The sequence below is a fragment of the Camellia sinensis genome, chromosome 1, assembly GCF_055761805.1.
Source record: "Camellia sinensis isolate YWXY chromosome 1, ASM5576180v1, whole genome shotgun sequence".
Taxonomy (NCBI): Eukaryota; Viridiplantae; Streptophyta; class Magnoliopsida; order Ericales; family Theaceae; genus Camellia; species Camellia sinensis.
The window spans coordinates 105694367-105718791 of NC_138961.1; positions in this window are offsets into that span (position 1 = coordinate 105694367).

The window sequence follows — 24425 nt, forward strand, 5'->3', positions numbered from 1 at the left end:
TGCGCCTAGGACACCGTGTTTGCCGTATGCTATTCCAGAACGGTTTGTCGGAGGCTCGCTTCAAGAAGCGTGCCATAAGGCTGACTGGTTGCGGGCTCTGCCACGACGGGAACACAAACCCCGGTTTCACCGCGGCACCCTTTTTGACCATTCGACCTAGTGCATATTCGGAATGCATAGTGACCATTCCAAGCTAAGACAGGTTTCTTACCCGATTATAGGCTGTTTGAAACCGCTGTGTGCGTAGTGAAACCCCTAGCTCCTGACAAAATAGGACAGGGAAACCCTACCCCAACATAGGGGTGTTTTGGCTCTCACTTGCTTGCTATGTGCTTTTAGAGTGCGTCTCTACAGGAATGCATGTATCAGTTTGCAAGTTTAGGGTATCAGGCCTACGGGCACCGATTCAGTATTTTGGGAATCAGTTATCTGCGGGTATCAGATTCAGTTTTGGGGGCAGTGATTTGGGGATAGTGATCAGTGTTTGAGAATAGTATTTTCAGCTTATCGACTGTGTGCTGTGATGCCCGACTGTGTGTCGTGTATTTATTTTAAGCCGTTATGCTGTCCGTTTGTCTGGTTATTTATTTCCTTATTATTGCTTTATTTATTTATTTTTGCTAGGTAGTTTAGCACAATTGCTTCAGACCAAGCAAATATTCCCCAATCACTCTGGACAAGAAGTCGCCGACTCAATCGATCTGAGGATCTGGTCGACGGACAACTAGTGTTCCACTCTCTACCCCCAGTTACCAGACGAAGGTCGAGGAAACGCAGTGTATTCGAGCAAAGATTGCCAGATTAGTGGACTTTGAACAGTCAGGTTGAGCTTCATGAGGTTACTTTAGAGTTAGACCTACTGGTAGTTCAGATAGATCAGGGCAGTATGGCAGGAACGACAGGAGTTGAGGAAATGATGCGTCAGATGCAAGACACCATGAGAGCCATACAGCGGGATGCTGTTCATCGAGATGAATTTGCCAAACAACAGGCCGAGATCATGGCCCAGCAGGCAGAGTTAATTGCCAGGCTGCAACAACAAACCGGGGCATCTGCTTCACATCAAGCCCCTCCCCCACCAGGAGTTCCGCCACCCGGGGAAGTACCAAATGTCCAGGGAGAGACGGACATTCCGACAAGGCTGGCTCCGCCCCCGATTCTGCCTCAATTGTCCAAGGCACCTACGTCTATCAATCAATCGGACTCTCCCTTCGAGTTCAAAGTCGACCCTACCGCATTGAAACTGAGAAAGGTTGAGAAATTGTTCAAGAAATTCCAAGGGGTGAAGTCTATCCCGGACATTGAGGATGGGTATACTGACGTGGCTATGACGCTGCCAGATAGGTTCAAAATCCCCCAAATCGACCGCTTTGACGGATCTGGGGATCCCATGATGCATCTCCGGTTGTTCTCAGATATACTACGACCGATGGGCCTCACCAGATCGCAGAAGCTTTCATTATTCGGTCGGACCCTATCGGGCGTGGCCGCTATCTGGTTCGTGAAATTAGAAGATGATGTTAAGTGGAACTGGGATGAGATGGCCGAGGCTTTCATTGTATAGTACTCCTATAATACGTAAATCGAGATTACGACCTGTGATCTTGAGACAACAAGGCAAGAGCCTAAGGAGAGCTTCTTTGAATTTGTAGCCCAGTGGAGGGCAAAGGCCTCGATGATGACCCTAAGGCCTACTGATAAAGACCAAATCCGAATGATTGTGCGCAATCTCCAGCCTAAGCTGATGCAGAAAATGATCGTGCTCCCCTTCCCTACCTTTTCAGATTTGCATGAGATGGGAGTACAGATTGAGGATGCCTTGAAACAGGGCTTGATTGATAATGACAGAGAGCAACCCAGAAGAACCTTCAACCGCAACAACAATACAGGCACCAGCAATGCCGCAATTGCTAGAGCTTCAAAAGTAAGCATGGTCACTACCATTCCCCCTCCAAGTCCCATGGCAGGCGCGTTCGGAAGCAACACACAAACCACCAAATACCAACCTCGAGGCCAAAGAACCTTCACCCCATTATATATGCCCCTGTCCAAGGCTCTAGGGGTATTAATCAGGAAAGGGCACTTAAAACCCCTGGAGCCGAGGCCATTACCAAATCCACTCCCTCCCTCTCATAACCCAGCAAAATACTGTGCATATCACCAACAACATGGTCACGACACTGACCAATGTTTTAGATTGCGTCACGAGATTTAGGATCTCGTTGACAAGCAGGTGATTATGCCTCCAGAAAAACCCAATGTCACAACAAACCCTCTCCCACCGCACAACCAAGCTCCACCCCCCAAATGTATCAACTTTATCCAGACTGGGGTCGTGTCTTACGATCCTAGCATATATATTACCTTGTCCCACCTACCCAAGCCGGAGGTGCTCCGTCCTGATTGCACTGACTTGTGCATGTTGGACATCTCCAGAACCCAACCTGAACCAATGGTGATGACTATCGAAGACAGAACATGGGAGATTTCAGGGGAGAATGGGATTGTTGAGTCAGAATATGAGGAATCTAGGAGTTTTGCTGAGGAGGTATACAGTCCGAGTGACTACATTCTATTAGTAGGCCAGGTTGGACCAAATGTGGAATTGCTGGTAGGGGCAGAGCTTTGTGTGATACAAGGGGATGAATCTGGTCAGAGGATAGATGACTTGGCAACTGTGGAGGAGGATTTTGCTAACCTTCAATTTTTCAAAGAACAAGATCCAGAGGGCATGGTAGTCAACTGGTCAGATTTTGAGGAGTCAGCCGAGGTCACCGGGTGGCTTGATGACCTACCAGATGTTGTCGACGAGACTCAGTTGGGACAGGGCCAGGCAGGGGCAAGAACATCAATTATGGTCGGAAGGGCCGAAAATCAGAATGCATCGCCGGACAGCGTCGGTGTTAAGAATTTCGCTCAGGATCTGGGCATTTTGAATGCAGGAATTATTGAACAGCCAGCTGTACTGACGCAGTTGGAACAAGAAAGATTTGGGAATTCTGAGAGAATCAGGAAAGCTAAAGCCCTCGTAGGGATTGAAAGTGCCGTGTGCACGGGTATAGAGAATGCTGCGAGCATGTGGACGAAAAGTGCTGCGGGCATAATTGTACCGGAGCCGGACAGGTATCGGTTGGCTGCCGATGGAATGTGGTGGGAGGATAATGATCTATGTCTTGCCCACACGGACGAAGACTGGGGGAGCAACCAACCAGACGATACCTGGTACATCGACGAAGTCGACCATATGACTAGGAGTGGACGGTATTTCAAGCCTCCACATCTAGATCAGCCAGAGGTGTCTGGGAAAGATAAGGAGGCAGAGAAGCAAAAAGAGAAGCAAATCGAAGAAGAGGCTGTACTGAAGTAGTTAAAAAAGATACAGGCAGACATCTCCATCTGGGGACTGCTTATGGCATCACGAGTGCATCGACAAGCTGTCTTATCAGCCATGGACAAGGCCAAGCTCTCTATAGACACCACGCCCGAACAGCTGGTGGGCTTAGTTTTTTCGGGAGGAGCTACCCCGATGTTAACCTTCTCCGACAAGGAGCTGCCACCTGAGGGTGCGAGTCATAACAAGCCACTCTACATCTCCGTGGAGTGTAGAAACAAATGGATACCCGTGGTACTTGTCGACACAGGGTCCGCAATCAATGTGTGCCCGGCAAGAACTACATATCCAATCGGTTTAAAGACCGCGGACTTTGTGCCGACAGCCCAGGTGATTTGGGCATATGATAACATGAGCAGAGAAGTAATGGGGACAGTGAAAATTCAGGCCAAGGTTGGGCCGGGACAGCATGAGGTAGACTTTCACGTCTTAGAAGTTCCAGCGACCTTCAATCTGCTTTTGGGGTGGCCATGGTTGCACCAGGTGAAGGCAGTTTCGTCCACCTTACATCAGATGGTGAAATACCACCATGGGAAGGGAGTAGCCGTTGTTTTTGGGAATTCATCGATCCATCCACCGCCAGAGGTGTCTACACCAGTTCTGGAAATTGAGCATGGTATGGAGGATGTGTTCTTATCTGGTTTCACTCTGGCTGAGGCCCGGGTCGTGCAGAACATTTTGGCTGTTAATGAGGGGGTGTATGTCAGTGCTTAATCAGTATACCTCATGAACAAGCTTTAACACATCCCCGGGATGGGATTGGGAAAAAGCGACCGGAAGGGCGTTGCAGCGTTGGCCGAAGTGCCATACAACCCACACGCCTTTGGCTTGGGTTATCTACCCACCAAAGAGGATTGGATAAGGAAAGGTAAGGAGATGGCTGGGAGAGCCAGAGCAAAAAGGCAGAGAAGCCATATGAGTTAATGCACCGGCCCATCCAGGGTACCCTAAACGGACGCTTTGTCCGGGAGGGGAAGACTTTCCATTTTGTGGCTTCCCGGAACCATGGTTGAACGCGGAGAGGAAGCGCGTACCAGGCTTTGAGATCTTCTTTGGCCTGCAGTTATCCGGGGATGACGTTGCCAAAGAGCAGACAGACCTATTAGCTGAGGCTGAGCAGAGCAAGAAAGTGGAGTCTGAGGACGCTGAAAGTGAAATGGGGGTAGCGTTGGCGTGTCTGCTTTCAGATCCTCTGATCGAACATAAGTGCTTGGGGGATAACTTCTCGGTATGCGTGACAGGAATGAAACGGCTGCGGACCTACCAGCAAATATTTTGGATGCATCTATCGCACCCTCTTTTATTTGGCAGTATGAAGAGGGATTTTTGTCAAGCAGCACCGGGTCAGGTAGTGAGCCGGAATCTGATTCCACCGAGTTTGTTGAGTCGGAATCAGGTTCCAGCTCGACTGAGTCTGAGTCTGGTATTCCAAGGGGTGATAACCCGGATACCACAGTCCTGTCCAGGTCGTCTTTTTCTTTCTCTTTTGAGTCTGTTATAACCGAAGAATCGGACGATTTGGATGTGCTTAATGAGAATGATGCAGCTGTGGTTTCTGAGTACTTTTCTGTGCCCTTGATTTATTGCATTAACTCAGACTTTCAAAATTTTGATGAAAACGACGAGGAAGAAATTTCTCTGGTTTTGCAATGCTTAATTGAACAAGAGCAGGAAAGGTTTGTCAAACCCTTAATGGATGAAATCACTACTGTGAACATTGGTACTGAGGAGGACCCGCAGCTGGTCCAGATCGGGTCCACGTTGTCTTCGGAGGAACGCGAGCGCTTAGTCGCTTTATTAAAAGATTTCAAAGATGTTTTCGCGTGGTCCTACGAAGACATGCCTGGAATCGATCCTGAGATTGTACAGCATTGGATCCCTCTTGACCCCAAGGCCCGACTCGTTAAATAAAAACTCAGAAGGATACTGGGCTCTCAAGATTAAGGAAGAGGTCACCAAGCAAATTGACGTAGGTTTCGTGCTGGTATCCGAATACCCAACTTGGTTGGCCAACATCGTTCCGGTGCCGAAGAAGGATGGTAGGATCCAGGTATGCATGGATTTCAAGGACTTGAATAGAGCTAGTCTGAAGGACGACTTCCCCTTGCCGCATATCGATGAGTTAGTGGACTTCATAGCGGGGAATGCTTTGCTTTCGTTCATGGATGGCTTTTCGGGCTACAACCAGATAGTAATGGCACCTGAAGACCGAGAAAAGACTGCATTCACCACCCCGTGGGGGACCTATTGCTACAGGGTAATGCCATTTGGGCTGAAGAATGCTGGAGCTACATATCAACGGGCCGCGACCACAATATTGCACGACATGATCCACAAAGAGGTTGAGGTGTATGTGGACGACATGATTGTCAAGTCCAAAGAAAGAGAGGACCACTACACCGCCTTGCAAAAGTTCTTTCAAAGGATCAAAAAATTTCGGTTGCGGCTGAATCCTTAGAAGTGTACGTTTGGTGTTATAGCAGGGAAAATACTGGGGCTTCTGATTACATAGAGAGGTATTGAAGTCGACCCTTCCAAAATCAAGGCCATCCTAGAAATGTCACCACCAAGGACTGAAAAGGAGGTGCGAGGCTTTCTGGGTAAAGTGTAATTCATAAGACGGTTTATCTCAAAATTAACCTTGACTTGTGAACCACTTTTTGGCCTCCTGAAGAAAGGAAAGAAATTCTAATGGGACGGCCGATGCCAAGCTTCTTTTGAACAGATCAAGGAATACTTACAGAACCCACCTGTGCTGTCACCGCCTGAGCCGGGGAAGCCGTTAATTTTGTATCTTTCAGTGACTGAGACTACAATGGGCTGCATGCTCGCGCAAGAGTCTGAGGACAAGGTGGAGAGAGCTATCTATTACCTGAGCAAGAAGATGCCGGAGTATGAGACTCGCTACACACCGTTGGAAAAGGCTTGCTTAGCCTTGGTATGGGCTACCAGGAAGCTGCGGCACTACCTGTTAGCTCACTCCATAATGTTGGTTTCATGATTAGATCCCATCAAATATGTCTTTGAGAAACCAGCACTTACGGGTAGGCTAGCTTGTTGGTTGCTGTTGCTTTCCGAATTCGATCTGAAATATGTGACGCGCAAGTCAGTCAAGGGAAGAGCGGTAGCAGAGTTCTTAGCTGATCATCCAGTGGAAGGAGGCGAAGCAGTTGAGTACTTATTCCCAGATGAGGCCATTTTGCATATCGAAGACGAAACTTGGACGATGTACTTTGACGGAGCGTCAAACCAATACGGGTATGGGATAGGAGTGTTACTGTTAGCACCCGACAATTCTCGTATCCCTCTAGCATTCAAACTCCGGTTCAAAGTCTCGAACAACGAAGCAGAATATGAGGCATGCATTGCCGGTCTAGAAGTGGCCCTGGAGCTAGGGGCAAGACGGTTGGACGTCATTGGGGACTCGAATCTTGTTGTATCCCAAGCTAAGGGGGATTGGAAGGTCAAAGAGGAAAAGATGATAATGTACCACCAGACCTTGGACCTGCTGATTCCTCGGTTTGAGAAGCTAAACTTCAGTCATCTACTAAGAGAAAACAACAGGTTCGCAGATTCACTAGCAACTCTATCTTCCATGATAGACATCCCGTTTGGAGTCCGGATGCATCCAGTCATTATCGACTAGAAATTTGTGCCGGCTTACGAGTCGATTGTTGCTATAGATGAGGTTCAAGATGAGAACCCCTGGTATTACGATGTTTGGAATTTCTTGGAGAAGGAAGCATATCTACCAGGGGTAAATGCCAAGGATAAAAGGGCAATCAGAAGAATGGCCATCCAGTTCATCATCTGCGGAAGTAAATTGTATAAAAGAGGTCATCTGGGAATGCATAAGCTGTGCATTGAAGCTGAAGAATCGAAACGCCTGATGGAGGCCATCCATAGAGGGGAATGCGGTGCGCATATGAACGGGGTCATGCTAGCGCGAAAGATCCTCAGACAAGGTTATTATTGGTCCACCATGGAGGAGGATTGTATCGGCTTTGTTCGGCGATGCCACAAGTGCCAGATCCATGCTAACTGCATGAACATTCCGCCGTCGAAGCTGTACAATATGACTTCGCCATGGCCATTTTCAATTTGGGGAATCGATGTGATCGGGGCTGTCACTCCGAAGGGGTCGAATGGGCATGAGTTCATCCTAGTCGCGATAGATTATTTCACGAAGTGGGTTGAGGCCCAATCTTATGCGGTGTTGAAGGCATCACACGTTGCCAAGTTTATCAGAAACAACATCATCTGTCGTTATGGGGTCCCAAACGAGGTCATTTCAGATAATGGTTCCCACTTCAAGAAGGAAGTGATTGACTTGTTAGAGAAATACAACGTGGCTTTTCATAAGTCATCCACATACCGGCCACAAACCAATGGTGCGGTTGAGGCCGCCAACAAGAATATCAAACACATACTGCAGAAGATGGTAGAAACCTACCGGGATTGGCTAGATAAGTTGCCATTTGCTCTGTGGGGTTACCGAACGTCAATTCGAACTTCTACTGGGGCGACTCCGTATTCATTAGTTTATGGGATGGAGGCCGTTCTACCTATCGAGATTGAGGTTCCGTCTTTACGAGTGTTGGTTGAGTGTCAAATAGCCGAAGTAGATTGGCAGCAGAGCAGATTTGAAGAACTCATGCTCTTTGATGAGAGAAGACTGAAAGCACTGTACCATGTTCAGGGTTATCAGTGCAGAATTGCCAGGGCTTTCAACAAGAAAGTTAAGTCCAGGAATTTGAAAGAAGGAGATTTGGTGCTCAAGGACAACCGAGCTCCCATCCACGACCCTAGGGGCAAGTTCAGACCCAATTGGACTGGCCCTTACATCATTAAGTCTATCTGGTCAGGTGGAGCTGTGGTTCCGATGGACCTAGATGGCCCAGAGTTCTCCCAACCGATCAACATGGACAAGTTGAAGAAATATTACCCCTGAGAGGCTCGCTAGGTCGAAAACCCGAAAGGGCGACCTAGGCAAGAGTTAGAGCATAAAAAATTGAAAAATACAAAAACTGAGCTCGCAAGGTTGAAAACCCGCAAAGGGCGGCCTTGGCAAAAGTTAGAGCGTAAAAGGAGAGTGAAAATACTCGAGTGAACCCGAGCCTGAACTACATAAGGCTTGATTCCCATCTTTGGGATACATAGGTAACTTCATCCCGAAGTTCAGCCATAAACTTTTCCCCGATCAACTTTGTCTATTTGATCATCTCGGCCATCTTTGTCTATTCAGCATTCGAGAGTTCGGTTATGATCTCCGGTGTAGTGCTTTTCAGACTAGGGGCAACTTTTCGTTACTGTACAGTGCCGCGGTACTATTCAGACTAGGGGCAACTTTTCAGTTGCTAGGAATCCGAGGTTGTGCATCTCAGTGACAGATTTCAGGCGTGTCCAGTTCTGATCCATATCGAAAATGGTTTTGAAAAGTTTTAATAAAAGTTGACTTTGTTCAAAATTAATCTTTTTAAAACCTAGACCATTTTTGTACCAAAGCGGAAAATTTTCAGTACCCACAACCTTCAATTTCATTGATTTCAATACAGAGTTCTCCTGCTCTTGCATACAAATTGAACTTGCTTTTTATTACATTCATAAAGAAAACTTGAAGGTACTAACAAAGCAATAAATCCGGGGCATAGATAAGTCAGGTGTTCCTGCGCCCCCTCCCAGAGTTGGTCGAAGCCTCTGATGCCAAAGTGGGCCCTTCCTGTGCCTCTTCATTGAGCCAATCCAAGCACTCATCAGACAAAGTGCAACTGAAAGTGGGAGCGGGAGCCAGGAGTTCTCTAGTGCTCCATGCTGTGGCATACCGGGCAAGTTGTGCGCCTTGGGCTGGGAATGCAGCAGGGTACTCTATCCCCTCTGGCGGGCAAGTTTGATCATGCCCGAACTGGCGTTGGAACCGGAACGGAAAGTAGAAGACACAGTGTGTCATGCCAATCAATTGAATCCCAGGTTGACGGGTCATGTTGTAACCCATTGCCGGCAAGTTGAGCCAAGGGCAGTGCCAAGTGATGCGGTTTGCAGACAAACTGCACATCCAGTTATACCACCACCCCTCATCCAGGGCATCGACCAGGCGTTGTCAAAAAAAGTAGCCGCGAGCTGAGTATGCTGGGCAAGGCTCCACAATCTGTAACTTGTCCATCAACCACACCTGGGAAGGGATGAAAAATAAGAGAATAAAGAATAGAGAGACGTACGATGAGAGAAAATAAAGGAAAGGATTTTGTGAGAAAAATCGAGCCTGAGGGCCGAGTGATGTGAGCTATACATATGTGAGATTGGGTGGGAAACATTACCTGCAATAGTAGTGGGCTCCCCGCAAGCCTAGCCGTCTCCCGGCGATGAAATGCGTCTAAGCCCATCAATGTCTCAGCCAACGTCATGGCGATGCAACTCTTGCCCTCCTTCAAACCTTGGGCAACCTCGATCAACCGGACACTGAATCCACCGGAGCCTGGGGCAAGCAAGAAGTGAGATAGCAAGCATAGGCAAAGCGCGTGTCGCCGATAGCACTGCCAATGATGGTCGTCTCGGTCACCAGCATCAGAAAACCAACGAACCAAGCTTGGGATGTCCAGCTCCCCATCGTGAACCAATGACCGAGCATCATGCAAAGTGAGGCCGCACATTCGTCCTAGGGCTTGGACGTGGCCAAATCGGAGTTGAGGCAAGATCTCCTCATCGCGCTCAGATTCCATCAAAGCTTGGAAATCTTCAAAAGTAGGAGACATCTCTTGCTCGCTAAAGTTGAAGACGTGTGTTACCGGGTTCCAAAACCTTGCCGCGGCATGGAGGAAAGGAAGATGCAGCGGAGTACGGCCTAGCATGAATAGTACATTCAAGTCGAAGCCCTGGAAGTTTAACTTTTCCGAGCCATCAAGAGAAGCAATCCAAGCTGTGAGATTTTGGATGAGGAACACCTCCATTTTGGTGCAAAACTGAGATGAAATGGATGAACCACGAAGCTGGGACTTTTATAGAGGATAAGGCACTGTTCGGGGGACACGTGTCAACAATTTGGTGGTTGCCAAGCTAGGTGGTCGGCCGATCACCTTTTCTGGTAGGCCGACCACCCCTTTGGTTTCTAATAAAAAAGCTGGTCGGCCAGCTCCCTCTGATGGTCGGCCATGAAGAGAAGTGGGGCTTTGGTCTTGTCCTAGCCTCTAGAAGAAAGTTCCTAGCATTTCCATGCGTCGGGAGCGCTGAAGGTGCGAGTTTTTCTCTATTTCGGATGCGTTTTGTCACTCCGATCGTCCAAAATGCATTTTGTTTATCGAGTTGTTGTTTGAGTCTTGCTTATCGAGTTGTTGTTTTGCTTATCGAGTTGTTGCTTTGATCATCGAGTTGTTTTGTTTATCGAGTTTTGTTTATCGAGTCATCGAATTTCGTATATTGAGTTGTTACTCTTTGTTTACTCAACGTTGTTGTGTCTTGCTTATCGAGTTGTAAACTTGCTAAGGTCTTGTTATTTCTTAGTAAGTTAAGTTGTTTAGTTTGTTAAGTCGTTTCACTACCTGACTTGGCAATTTTCAGTGCACAATTCCGTTTAATCTCATTTTCGTGCAAAATAATGCGATGCGATGCGATGCAATGCTGAGAACATAAAATACAACACTTTTTCAAAAAGCTGTTTCATTCCATCATGCTTCCTTTGTTACAACATTTTACAACAAGGGTACAAGTTTTACAGAAAATAAAAACTGCCTAATAATGTACAATGTGCTACAACTACTAGTAAAAAAGGCAAATAAAGCAGGGAACAATTGCATTAATGCTATCAAGCACAGGAGTAAGAGGCCCTCTTCATCCTTTTCTGCGGAACAGCCTCTGCACCATCATCATCATCGGAATCGGAGTCGCCGGCCGCGGAATCCTCCTCGACATCATCTCCACTACCGGACCCGGAACCAGAGTCCTCCTCTCTGCCGGCGGATGTCTCTGACTGGGGATGTGCAGGCTCCTCCTCTTCACTGGACTCCTCCTCTACGACAGGTGTTCTGCGTCTGCCTCGGCCACTAGTCGAACCCCCTCTCCCAACTCTCCGAGGAGGCCTGGATGGCCCCGTTTATGGCCCAGTATGTAGTGGAGGCATCTGAAAAGAAAGAGCGCAATTTGAATACATCAGCCAAAGTATGTATATCAGATGCAGATGCAAGAAAACTATGAGGGATGGGTGTATGCAGATACAGTACATGAATGTGGTGTGTGTCAGATTTGCTCTATACATACTGTCAATCAATGCAGTGAAATGTTCAAGTTCAGCATGTCGTCAGAAGTATGATAAATGCAAGAAAACTAAAGATTACCGGGACACCGACGATGGACAACTGTGTCTCTCTCCGCAGGACCATGCCCTCGAGTGAGGCTACTAACCCGAGTAACCCCTCCGTATACTCCCTGGTAGGCTGCAGATACAAGCTCACGTCATCAATGAGTAAACAAATGAGTACCTGTGTGGTAAACGAAAAGCAGTGGAACATACCGGTGGTGAGTCAGGATCCCTGACGTATCGGTGATCGGGCATAGGGGGCTCTATCGGAATCGGGTATGAAGTTCTGTATCGCCATCCTGTCAGCTCAGTCGGGATAGCTAGTCATCCAGCCTGATAATACGTCGGGGGAATCGGGGGAACCAGCTCAGTCCCACCTCTAGATGTACCGGCCCTGCTAGTAGAAGGGATATCTGCAGCCCGAGCTCGACTCGATGATGGCATGCCAGCAGACCTCCTCGTGGGGGTACGGACACCTGTCAATGGAGGCATCAAGTATCTATGACGGTAGGTCGCGTACTCTCCCTCCTCCAAATGCAGAAGTACATCAGTACCCAGCATGGCCGACTCAACATCCTGGGGAGTGAGCCCCTCAGTGGACCGCATGTCGATCAGAGGTGCTGCAGGGACACTCTGCTCAGGTTAGCCCATAGTCTGACGCATGAAGCGATCCCCCAGAAACCAGGCCCTACCAACGGGCCCCTCAAATAAGATCCTGTACCGAGAAGCGGCCCACCCCCCAGCAAGCTGAAATGGGGTATTTCCACCCAAGGGCGCCCAAGGCTGCCATGTGATCTACAAATAACCAATGCATGAGCCGATTAGAAATCATAAATGTGCAAAAGGAATCAGAGATGAAAACATGAAGAACTGAGAGTTCTGAATTACCTCTATCGGCCGCACTGTGTCAAAATACTGCCACAGGTAGGGCAAAGTCTCTCGGGCCCTCGGCCGGTACTGGTCCTCGAATACAAGTGAGTAAGGGATCGTAAGAGGCACCGCCACCTCGAGCTCCAGGGCCAGCATCGGAAAGTACGTGAAAACCCAGAGCTGTGGAAAACAAGGCAATAGCCATCAGAATACAGGATGCTGAGTGCAGAATGTGAATGAATGTACAGAGAATGCAAAGTACAGAACATAAAATGTGCCATGTGTGCAAGGTACAAAAAATGAAAAGCAGAAATGTAAATCAAGAGGGCAGAAAGTACCTCCCAGGCTCTCCAATAGCCACTGACTATGTTCCCTCGCCCGCGGGAGGTATCGCTCATATAGTAGTAGAGGGTAGCCAGGCCGGCGCCACCCCAGTCATACCGACTGACCTGTGGTAGGTCTACTAGGGCCCTCAACAGATAGAGTCTGACGGTGTTTCCCCTATCGGAGAACAGAGTGGTCCCAAGGAGGAATATCAAAAAACCCCGGGTGTACTGCGCTGTCTCCTCGGGAGTCTCGGGCCCAGTCCCCCTAAAATGTATGGAGAACCAAGTGTACCGGACCCTGCCCGATGCTCTGTCAACCGGTGGGCGAGCTCCCAATATATAGATCCAGGCGGCCTCCCACTTGCCCATATCCTCATCATAAGGGATCGCCCAACCTCCCACGTTAAGGCCTGTCAATACAACAAAGTCGAACGGGGTCATAGTCATGTCCCCGGTAGCTGAGAAATGGAAGGAGTTGGTGGTGTCCCACCATCTCTCTACAAGGGCACCCATCAATGTCCTACTAGCAGGATAGCGAGATATCCCTGTGCAAAAGGGTCCGAACCCTGCCTGGTCAACCCAATCACGAACGGCCTCCGGGAGTTCTATGTACCACTCCCCCGCAACAATGGAGCCATATCCTCGTGTGACACGGGAAGACACCTACATTCATAATGAACACATGTATTCAGTTTCATAATGAAACGAATAAGCTGTGTGCAAATGAAATGTATGAGCTGTGTGCAGACCAAATCAGACATTATGCTGTGAGCTGCGTGCAAATGCAAGTGTGTGCTGTGTGTTCACCTCAAATATGGGCTGTGTGTTCAGAAACTCAGAGTTTGGGCTGCGTGTTCAACTTTCAACAAGTGAGGGCTGTGTGTTCATCTAAAAGAATGGGCTGTGTGTTCAGATTTCAAAGTTCGAGCTGTGTGTTCAACATCAAGTGTTTGAGTTGTGTGTTCAGATTTCAAAATCAGTGGGCTGTGTGTTCATCTCAAAGTTCAAGCTGTGTGTTCAACATCAAGTGTTTGAGCTGTGTGTTCAGATTTCAAAATCAGTGGGCTGTGTGTTCATCTCAAAGTTTGAGCTGTGTGTTCAACATCAAGTGTTCGGGCTGCGTGTTTAACTTTCAACAAGCGTGGGCTGTGTGTTCATCTCAAAGAATGGGCTGTGTGTTCATCATCAAAGTGTGGGCTGTGTGTTCATTTAAAAGAATGAGCTGTGTGTTCAGACTTCAAAATCAGTGGGCTGTGTGTTCATCTCAAAGTTCGAGCTGTGTGTTCAACGTCAAGTGTTTGGGCTGCGTGTTCGGACTTCAGAAACAGTGGGCTGTGAGTTCACCTCAAAGTTTAGGCTGTGTGTTCAACTCTCAACAAGTGTGTGCTGTGTGTTCAGAGTCAACAGTGGACTGTGAGTTCACCTCAAAGTTTGGGCTGTGTGTTCAACTCCCAACAAGTGTGTGCTGTGTGTTCACAATCAACAGGGGGCTGTGAGTTCACCTCAAAAGTTTGGGCTATGTGTTCAACTCTCAACAAGTGTGTGCTGTGTGTTCACAATCAACAATGGGCTGTGTGTTCAGAAATTCAACAGTTTGGGCTGTGTGTTCAACTCTCAACAAGTGTGTGCTGTGTGTTCACAATCAACAATGGGCTGTGTGTTCAGAAATTCAACAACGGGCTACGTGTTCAACTCTCAACAAGTGTGTGTTGTGTGTTCACAATCAACAATGGGCTGTGTTCAGAAATTCAACAACGGGCTGCGTGTTCAACTCTCAACAAGTGTGCTGTGTGTTCACAATCAGCAATGGGCTGCGTGTTCAGAAATTCAACAGTTTGGGCTGCGTGTTCAACTCTCTACAACTGTGCGCTGTGTGTTCACAATCAATATGTGGGCTGCGTGTTCAAAAATTCAAGTGATTGAGCTGTGTGTTCAAGATACAAACGGAATGCTATGTGATAGACTAAGTGTTTAGAATAAGCTGTGTGCTAGAATGAGCAGATAAACATAGCGAAAGCATGAAATGCACGGAAAATCCATAATACATTGCAAAAAACGTAAAAGTGAAGTACATACCTCCTGTGCCTGATGAGAGAGGTGGGACTCCGGCTCCCGCAATAGCAGATCCATGGGCGCTCGATCATCAAAATCAGTAAAGTGGTAGAAAACGGCCCGAGGAAGGATATGCTCCCGAGGGTGATACCTCTCGGGGTCGAATGGCTGAACCCTCGGGGGTAAAGACATGATGTCTGGCTCACCTCTGGCACCGGGAGGACCTCTGCCATAAGGGAAATGACCTGCCATCTCGAAAAATCTGCAAAAAGGAGCAAAATGAACCAAAATTGGAAAAAGTCAACAAAAGTCAACTCTCGGGAAATGAAAAAGTCAACAAAAGTCAACTCCCGAGAAAATCTTCCAAATGTTGAGACAAACTTACCTCAAGTGGTGAAAATGTGGAAAAGAGCTCCGAAATCAAAATCTAATCGGCTCAAAGTGAAGAAAATCGAAAGATTTGGCGAAACAACTTTACGTGGGGCGTTGAAAAACGTGTATAGAGCGCAGATCTAAGAGGGAAAATGCTCTAGGGAGGGAGAGGGACTGATTTCGGACTTGGAGTTGTGAGGAAAAGAGCTTTGGCTGAGTATACTTAAAGAAACAAGTGTGAAAGTACCAAACTGCCCTGGATTTGGGCTAGATGGTCAGCCGACCACCTTTTCTGGTAGGCGGCCCCCTTTACCAAACCTGGTCGGCGACCTCCAATGGCCTCCAAACCTGGTTGGTGGTGCTCCTAAGGTGGTCTCCACGGTCTCATTGAACTCCTTGCAAATTTTGGAAGTGATTGGAGTCCCCAGCACTCGGGAAAGTACAAGGAAAGTGCACTTTTTGTCGCGAAATCCCTTCGCGGGAACTTCAACTCTAGCTTCCGATGCGTGTTTCATCTTTACTCGCCAAGAGTGAGGTATATCCTTTTTGAATATGTTGTGACCCTTCCAGGAGGTAAACCGGAGGCCGCGATTGAGTCGCCCTCATCAAAACTTGCATTTCTTTGCTCGTTGTTTGTGTCAAATATGCATTCGAGTTTGCACTTATCCTGCATTGTTCTGCACGTCACCTGCATTCTCATGCACACAACTTGCATTGTTGTGCACGTTTCATTGGTATTGTCATGCCTCCATGTTTAACTTGCGTTGTCATGTACATTTCTTCTTGCATTGCGATGCACTTTCTCATCGGCACCATGTGTGTCTGCGTTCGATATAGCGTTGGACATATGTTGCTAACTATGTTGTGCTTGTTAAGTTTCTCTCTTTTACTGGCACGATATTGTATGTACAGTTCATTTGAGACTGGTGCGACCAGACGAACCACACAGGTATTGTATCTTCTCCGTGTGAGACGTGGCGAGAATTGAATAATTCTCCGCATTCTTAAACTGCATGAAATGTAGTTGTTGCTTTGCATTCTTGCTTAAAACTGTTGCATCTATTGTGAATACTTGCCTCATTATAGCTTGCTGTTTTGCATGATCATGAGTTACGTCCGGCTCGGTGCATATCATTCTGCATCTTGCCCCCTGCCTGCGGGCATACCTGCGGGCACATCTTTGTTTATCTCGCCTATTTGTCTAAGTCTTCGGCCTTGTCAAAAATGGGTCGTCTCTGGGCTTTGACATTCACTCTCGTCACTTATGACTTCCGAGTTCTGTCAAAGAGGGGCAACTGTAGACACCCCATTTTTGACCGGCCTTAAGACTCAGACGTCACCGGTTGAGCGCTCAGTGATGATGCATATTGTGCTCGTTTTGAGGTTGCGGAGTCTTGGCTGAGAGCCTTGCCTCCGGACTTCGGGACTCTTTTGTGCTTTGCCTCGATTTGCGAACCAGGTCTTGTTTTCTCTTTTTTCTCTTCCCGAAGGGAGAGAGAGGTCTCGTAGACCATCTCTCAGTGGCCGTAGGCTACGTTTCGTGGTCGTAGGCCATTTTTCCCGTTCGGAGACCAGTTTCCGATTTTTGGAGCCATCGGCCGTGTGCCTCGATTCGGGACCGCTTAACTACATCCGTTTGCTCCGGTTTTTGGCACACACCTTGTTTCCTCTCTTTTGAGGGACACTGTGGCCCGAGAGACCACCTTCATGGTCGCACGCCACTTCCGGTACCTAACAGCCTGTTTTCGGGGTCCCAGGCCGCGTGTTTTGGCCCCCGAACCCTCGTTTTGCATCGGTTAGGGTTCATTTCTGGTATGGACCCTATTTTCATTGTTTGGAAGGTGGTAGGATGGTGGGAGACCAGCAATTCTTTTGAAAGCCATTTTCTCTCTCCTTGTCTTGTTTGTTGGCCCTTTTGGCCTTCCAAAGGGGCTCCATCTTACATGCTTTGAAGTCTTGTTTTAGGCCCTATTATGTGAGTTTTGAGGTCTACCTTAGCTCTTTCTGGAGCCCTTTTGGCCATATTTTGTGTCCCTCATGCATGTGTGGAGCAATCCTTCTCAAGGCCTTTCAAGGGGACCTTTCATTGCATGTTTCATTGACCCATTTCAAGGCCTTTTTGGTGAGTTTTAGGGCTATCATAACTGATTTTCAGAGTTGGTTATGCCATTTTACATGTCTATCTTGTATGTGTTGAGCAATCCACCTCATGGCCCTTCAAAGGAGCCCATCATTTTTGCATGCATTGGATACATTTCAGTGGTTATTTGGGCATATTTTAGCATACCATGTTCCTATTTGTGGCTGGTTTGGTGACCTCTCTTGTGCTTCATATACATGCCATGTAAACCATGCTTACTAGCCTATGTCGCATGTTGTTTTAGCCTTTCATGTTAGCACCTTTTGGCCATGCTTGAAACTGATTTGGTGCAAGTTTAGGACTACTTTGGCTATGTTTTCATGCTTCATGGTCAAATAATGCTTGCTTTTCATACTTGTGGTTCAATGCATTTGCCTAGTTTTGAGTTTCGGGGCTTATTTCGTGCATTGGGTGACACGTTTCCATGATTTGGGACCATTGAGCATCTTATTTCAGAGCTGGAAATTGCATGTTTGTATGCCATCTTTCATCCCTTGCCATGCTTTGGTAGAGTGGCATTTGATGCCTTAGGATCGGTCCCTTGCATCGTGCATGTTTGCATGTGTTTCGGTTGTCTCATTTCCATCATATAGCCACTGATGTGGGTGTGACTGAGGTCCACTCATATTGATGTAAGTCCATCTTGCATTGAGCATGCTAGTTAGTTCATGTTGTTGCATGTTTCGCCTTTGCATTGCGTATGCTAGGTTGTTAGGTGCATTGTGCATGCCATGTCATTCCTCGCATCGTATATGCTAGGTTGTTAGTTGCATTGAGTATGCCTTAGTTCATGAGCGTTGTGCATGTCATGTAGTTCATAGCATTTGTGCATGCTAGTCGCGTTTGCATCACTTAGTCACATCGCATTAGGGTTGCATGATAGTTTTGCATTGGTGCATGCCATCTCATTGCATTGTGTTTGGGATACGAGTTAGCCCAAACACGGGAAACGAGGGGTGCTTCATACTCAAAGTGACGAAACGTGTCTCAATTCCCGATTGCCGACACTCCGGATTAATCATGATGGAGTCTAAGCCTTGTTGTGTTTATACTTGCATTCATTCCATTGAGTCATGCAATTCGACTTCTCGGCCATCATGCATCGAGATGCGTGATTGGTGGCACGAGGATCGAGGTCTACACTCCCTTGAGCTTGTGCAAGGACGGGGAGAGTGGTCTTGCAGACATATGTTGAAAATACTTTGCTTTCTCTCCCTCTTGCCTTTGTTGCAAAAAAACCAGGATCCAGGGGCAGAAAGTGGTCAGCCTACCAGGTTTTCTAGCAGGCCGACCACCTTTTTTGGTTTCCACCACAAAGGGTGGTCGGCAGGTGTCTCCCAAGCCAATACCTGGTCGGCAGCCTTCCCAAGGTGGAGTTTCAGCCTTCTGGAGCTTTGTGCAAGTTTTTGAAATCAGTTGCAAACAAAGGCGAGACGAGGCATCACGATGGAATTTCCCGACGAGGCGACTCGAGCTTGCATGCATCTTTCATCATCCGGAACAGAGCTAAGGCGGTCCTTGAATTTGCATACCAATTTATTGCTTTCCTAGTTAATTTGTTAATTAATTAGGGTTTTGTAATATTTAATTATTCATTTGGACTGTAATTATTTATTGGGACTGTATTATTTATTCGGACCCTCCGAGCGAGGGCACAACTGTAATAAGTGTGCGTGTGTGTGATGCATGTCTTCCAACCCCACGTCTTTCTGCCTTTTATTTATCAGCTTATGATGGTTAGATTAGGGCATGTTTCAATTAGCATACTTATGCTCGCATGTTCGCATTCATTCATCTGTCTTGCATGCACCGGGCTCGGCGCATCATACTAACTGCATTGTATTTCAATTCCGAGTTAAATACGTGTTAATTGTAGCATTTCACATGCCATTGTAGAATAGTGTAACAAGTCCGCGGGGGACCTCGCTACTACAGTTCGGACTCGATTTGTGTCACGGTTCTTAATCTGAACCAAAGAGTCCAAATCTGGCAAATCGTTTTGAGAAAACAGATTTTTTGAAAAAGTAGTGCCAAACATGGACTGCTTTGCCAGATACAGAGTCGCCACCTAAATATTTTTAAAATGGGGAAATTTAGGAAACCCTGACTCGGTGCCGAAGGCCACATGTCCGTCATCACCGGAGTTGTCTCGGCTCGGGAGCTTGGGTACGATCAGGGAAGGTCAGCTATGAGCACCCCCTTTCGCCCGGTCCAAAGACCGGCCTCTACTAACCGTGATACCCGTTTTTGAAAACTTTATGTGTTCTTAAACCAATTGTTAGCCTAGAATTACTATGTTATGCGCGCAGCAAACAAGTATAGACCAAATCGCCCAAATTGGAACAAAACATTTCATGTTTGTTTTGAAAAATGGTTTGCTACTCGTAAGTAGGCTAAAATGCAGGTTTTGCCACCCTCAAGTGGGCTTTTTTTAGAAAAGACGGTTTTGCCACTATCTAGTGGGCTTAAAACAAATATAGTTTTAACGCATTATCCCAACTTAAGCAGTTTGACCTCCACCCACAGGCATTCAAGCAATTTATCTCATGTAAAAACTTAGCCGCATGGCAAGCATACTTTTATGGCAACATTCACACGCATGTTGGATGCTAAAGCATAACCACTTACATTGTACTCCGTGCCAAAACAATAAACTAGTTAGCAAATATGCGTGTCCTAGTTCATGTTATTTTGCCTAATGCAACACATACAAGATGCAATTTTAGTTAGGCTCGGTTAACCTAAATATGGCATATGATATGCAACCAACTGTTTCATGTATTCAATTTTGGAATTCGAAAATACGAATGCGGTTAGTATGATGTACCGAGCCCGGTGCATGCCAACAGATGCATGAATGCACGCGTGCATATCATAAGGTGTGCTAATCTCAAAAATGCCCTAATCTACCATTATAAGCAGATAAATAAAAGGGAAGAAAGAAATGGGGATTGGAAGACATACACACACTCACCCACACTTATTACATGTTTACCCTCACTCAGAGGGTTCGAATTAATATTACAGTCCCAAAATAATGAACAAATAAAATTATTACAAAATTTCTCTAATTAATTAAAAAAAGGGAGCAAAAGGAAAGAAGAGGGTAGCCACAGCCTTTGCCTCGGGGTGCGCGGATGATGCATGCTCGAGTCCGTCCTGCCCGGAAAACCCGTGCTATACTCTTGTCGCCTCTGTTTGTACTGCCTTGTCCTTCTGAAAATTGCCAAAGTACTGGAACAAGCTCCTTGCATCCTGCAGAGCACCACCGGCCAGACAGAATTGCCACCGGCACTTCAAAATTATCATCGGCACTTTATCGGATTCATCGGCATTCCAGATAGTGCCGGTCGGCACTAAATTCTGCCGGTCGGCAGAAACTTCCTGCAGAAGACAATCTGACAGCAAACAGAGAACAGACAGTGCATAGCATGGAGTTTTTGGACACATGTAAGCATGGTCCTACTTCTTATCATATTTTGAACTCAAAGAAGCATGACTTTCGATCCTTGAACCATCAATGGTACATGGTGAGTCAAAGGATCGAATTTGCCATTTGATATGAAAATGTATGCAACAAATAACATGAAAACCGGGGCCTTATCAAGGTGGAGTCAAAGGTCCCGATGACCGGGGATCAAGGCACATTACATCACTTGAAGTATGAATGGTCCTTGACCCCCGCACTTGGTTTGACACCCCAAACCAAGTAAATGCAATGCATGTAATGCTCACAAGCCTCAAATGTGTCATGCCACCAAGATGTAAAACACAACAAGCAATATGCAACTATCATGACAAAATGTATGATACCAAGCACACAAGATACAAACATGATGCAAACATGGAGCAAATTGACCATGGAATTGATGTGCTACAAAGCTTAATGGAACAAATATGCAACAAACATGGAGCAAGCATGCAAGAGGGCTTGAAGTGGCAAAGGGGCAGGCCCTTACCCTTCTCAAAACAGTGGCCAAAAGTGCTTAAAATGATAGACAATCAACTCATGTTAACAAGCAAACTTATGGTCCCAAAGCTAAGGCACTAAAGGAGACAACTTACCCCCACCAACATGGCCATTCATGGCATGATTAAAACAAGTAAAAACAGAATTTATGCATGCAAGATAGGACCCCAAAAACTCATAATATGGCAACTAAAATAAACCCCATGAAACAAATACACCAAGGCTCATTCTTAGGCATAGGAAGACACACCCTCAGGATATGAAAAAGACCATGCATGCACACATGTAGGCATGATTCTTGGACTAAAAAGAAAGTCCTTAGATGATATTAAACCAAGAGGGTAATCACAAACATATATGCTAGAGGCCATCATGCTCAAAGCTTTTAAGCTAAAATACAAAGCAACCCTAACAAACATGTCAAACATGGCTAAATGGATAACCAATAAACCTTAAGCATGGAAAAACATCACCAAGAACTTCATGGAACTAAGCCAACTCTCACAAGAATCATGGCCTAACCATGATGTGCACTTTTAAGCAAAGTAGAACAATACAAAACAAGTATTACAAGCATGCAAGGAGGCACAAGTTTGACCAAAAAAAGAGATTATATATGACCTAAGATGCCTAAAAAAATGCTGGAATGAAGCCAAGAAACATCAAGCACACATGCTACCCTCTTGAGCCCAAAAAGCAAAGAAACAAAACCATAAAGGGAGAGGGGTGTCCCTCCCCTATGCAAGACTTCAAACCAACTTTTTTGACACTAAAATACACTGATTTTTGGTGATGAAAATATCAAAATGCTAAAGTGAACAAAACCTTATCAAAAGGGCACCAAAATAGGCTAAACAAGGCCTATGAGGGTGAGTTTGCAATCTAACCACAAAGTGACCTTAATGAAAGTGTTAGAGCAGGAAAATATGAGCCTTTTTTATGTTATACACAAGAGCCAAAACAATAAACAAAATAGGTAGAAAACCAATGCAAGTTTGGGGAATAAAAGGGAAGATGCTCACCCTTGAAGAACCCTTGAAGAACAAATGGTCTAACCTCCTTCTTTGGATCAAAACCAGTCCAAAACTCAAGAAACAACTCCCCCAAGTCCCTCAATCTCGGACTAAGGTGTAATGGTGTGTGTAATGGTGCAAAAGTAAGGTAAAACACACCTTTTGGGCCAAGAAACACACACAAGAAGGGAGAGGGAGAGAGGTATAGAGATAATATGTATCTATATCTCTAAAGGCTGATTTTTGCTTCTGTTTTTCTAACCTAGAACCAAGAGGAAAGCCTCTCTCTTATAGGACTCCCTCTTGCAAAGCTTATTCAACAAGCTTGGCTAGAGGGAAATCCCTCCATACACGTGTATGGAGGGGAAAGGAGTTGGTGCCAGCTATCACAGCTGGCACAAAATATCTCCATAAAGTGGAGGAACAGTGGTCGGCTGCCCAAAAAAGCTATTTCGGCAAAAAACAGTGCCGACCGGCAACAAATTATGCTGACCGGCAATAAAATGTGCCGACCGGCAAACAAAAGTGCCGATGGAAGAAAAAGACCAGCCGGTGGCCTCCAGCCACTGCCGGTGGTGTATGGGGATGTCTCACAAGGCATTCCCTGCCCCTCTAAGGCAAAACAAAAGTGTTTGGTGCAAAACCAGACACTAAACAGTCGAGTTCGGGGATCCTGAGGCAAGGCGCGCGAGCCGAGACCTCCGGGAACTCCAAACGAACACGATCATGGATGATCACCGAGTGTTCGAACGGTGACTGTAAGTCTTGAGGACGGTCAAAAATGGGGTGTCTACAAATAGCCGAGCCTATTTTAGTAGCATTTTGCATGTGTTGCATGAGGCATTCCAGCATAGATAGGATCATGCATGGATTTCTAACATAGCTTCTGTTTTGGCTTGGAGTACTCGGTAAGTTCTATGCTTTAGCATCCTTGCATGCGTGTGAGTGACTGCCATGATAGTATGCTTACCATGAGGCTATTTGCTTATGTGATATACCTGCCTGAATGCCTGTGGGTGAATGTTGGATTATCTGAATTGGAATAATGCATTGACTGTGAGTTTTAAGCCCACTAGATAGTGGCAAAACCATGTTTCCTAAGCCCACCCGAGGGTGGAAAAATCTGTATTTTAAGCCTACTTGCGAGTAGCAAACCGCTTTAAAAAACAAACATGAAATGTTTCGTTCCAATTCAGGCGATCCAGTCTATACTTGTATGCTGTGCGCGTCGCGTAGTAAATCTAGGCTAATAACCGGAATAAGAATGCATAATGTTTTCAAACTCGATATCATGATTAGTAGAGGCTGATCTTTGATCGGGCGAGCAGGGGTGCTCACAAAGTGACCTTCCCCAATCGTACCCAAGTTCCCGAGCCGAGGCAACTTTGGTGATGACGGACACGTGGCCTTAGGCAAACGAGTCAGGGTTTCCTAAATTTTCGAGAATAAAATATTTAGGTGGCGACTCTGTATCTGGCAAAGCAGTCCATGTTTGGCACTTTTTTCAAAAAAAAAAAAAAATCTATTTTCAAAAACGATTTGCCGGATTTGGACTCTTTGATGATTCATCGGTCTTACATTGCACTCTGCGAGATTAGATACAGGACCGTGACATTGAGTCCTGAACTGTAGTGAACCCAAATGAACAAAACGGGATTTCCCTCCTGGGACGTTCGGGGACGTCTACACTTACCAACAGAAAGAAATTTTTCAAGATTTTGAGAAGTCTAAAATTGAAGTGGTAATGTGTGAACAGGCGGGTTGATAGCCGCTATTACCGCCGAGCCGGCAATCATTGATGAAATCAAACAGAAACAGAAAGAGGATGAATTCCTCAAGAAAGTGATTGATGAATTTGAGGTAAATCCGAAAGTAGAGTTTGGCATTGAGAATGAAGTATTGAGATTTCGGAACAGAATCTGTGTCGCAGATATTCCGGAACTAAAAAAGAGGGTTTTAGATGAAGTCCATAGATCCGTATTTGCTATGCATCCGGGTAATAAT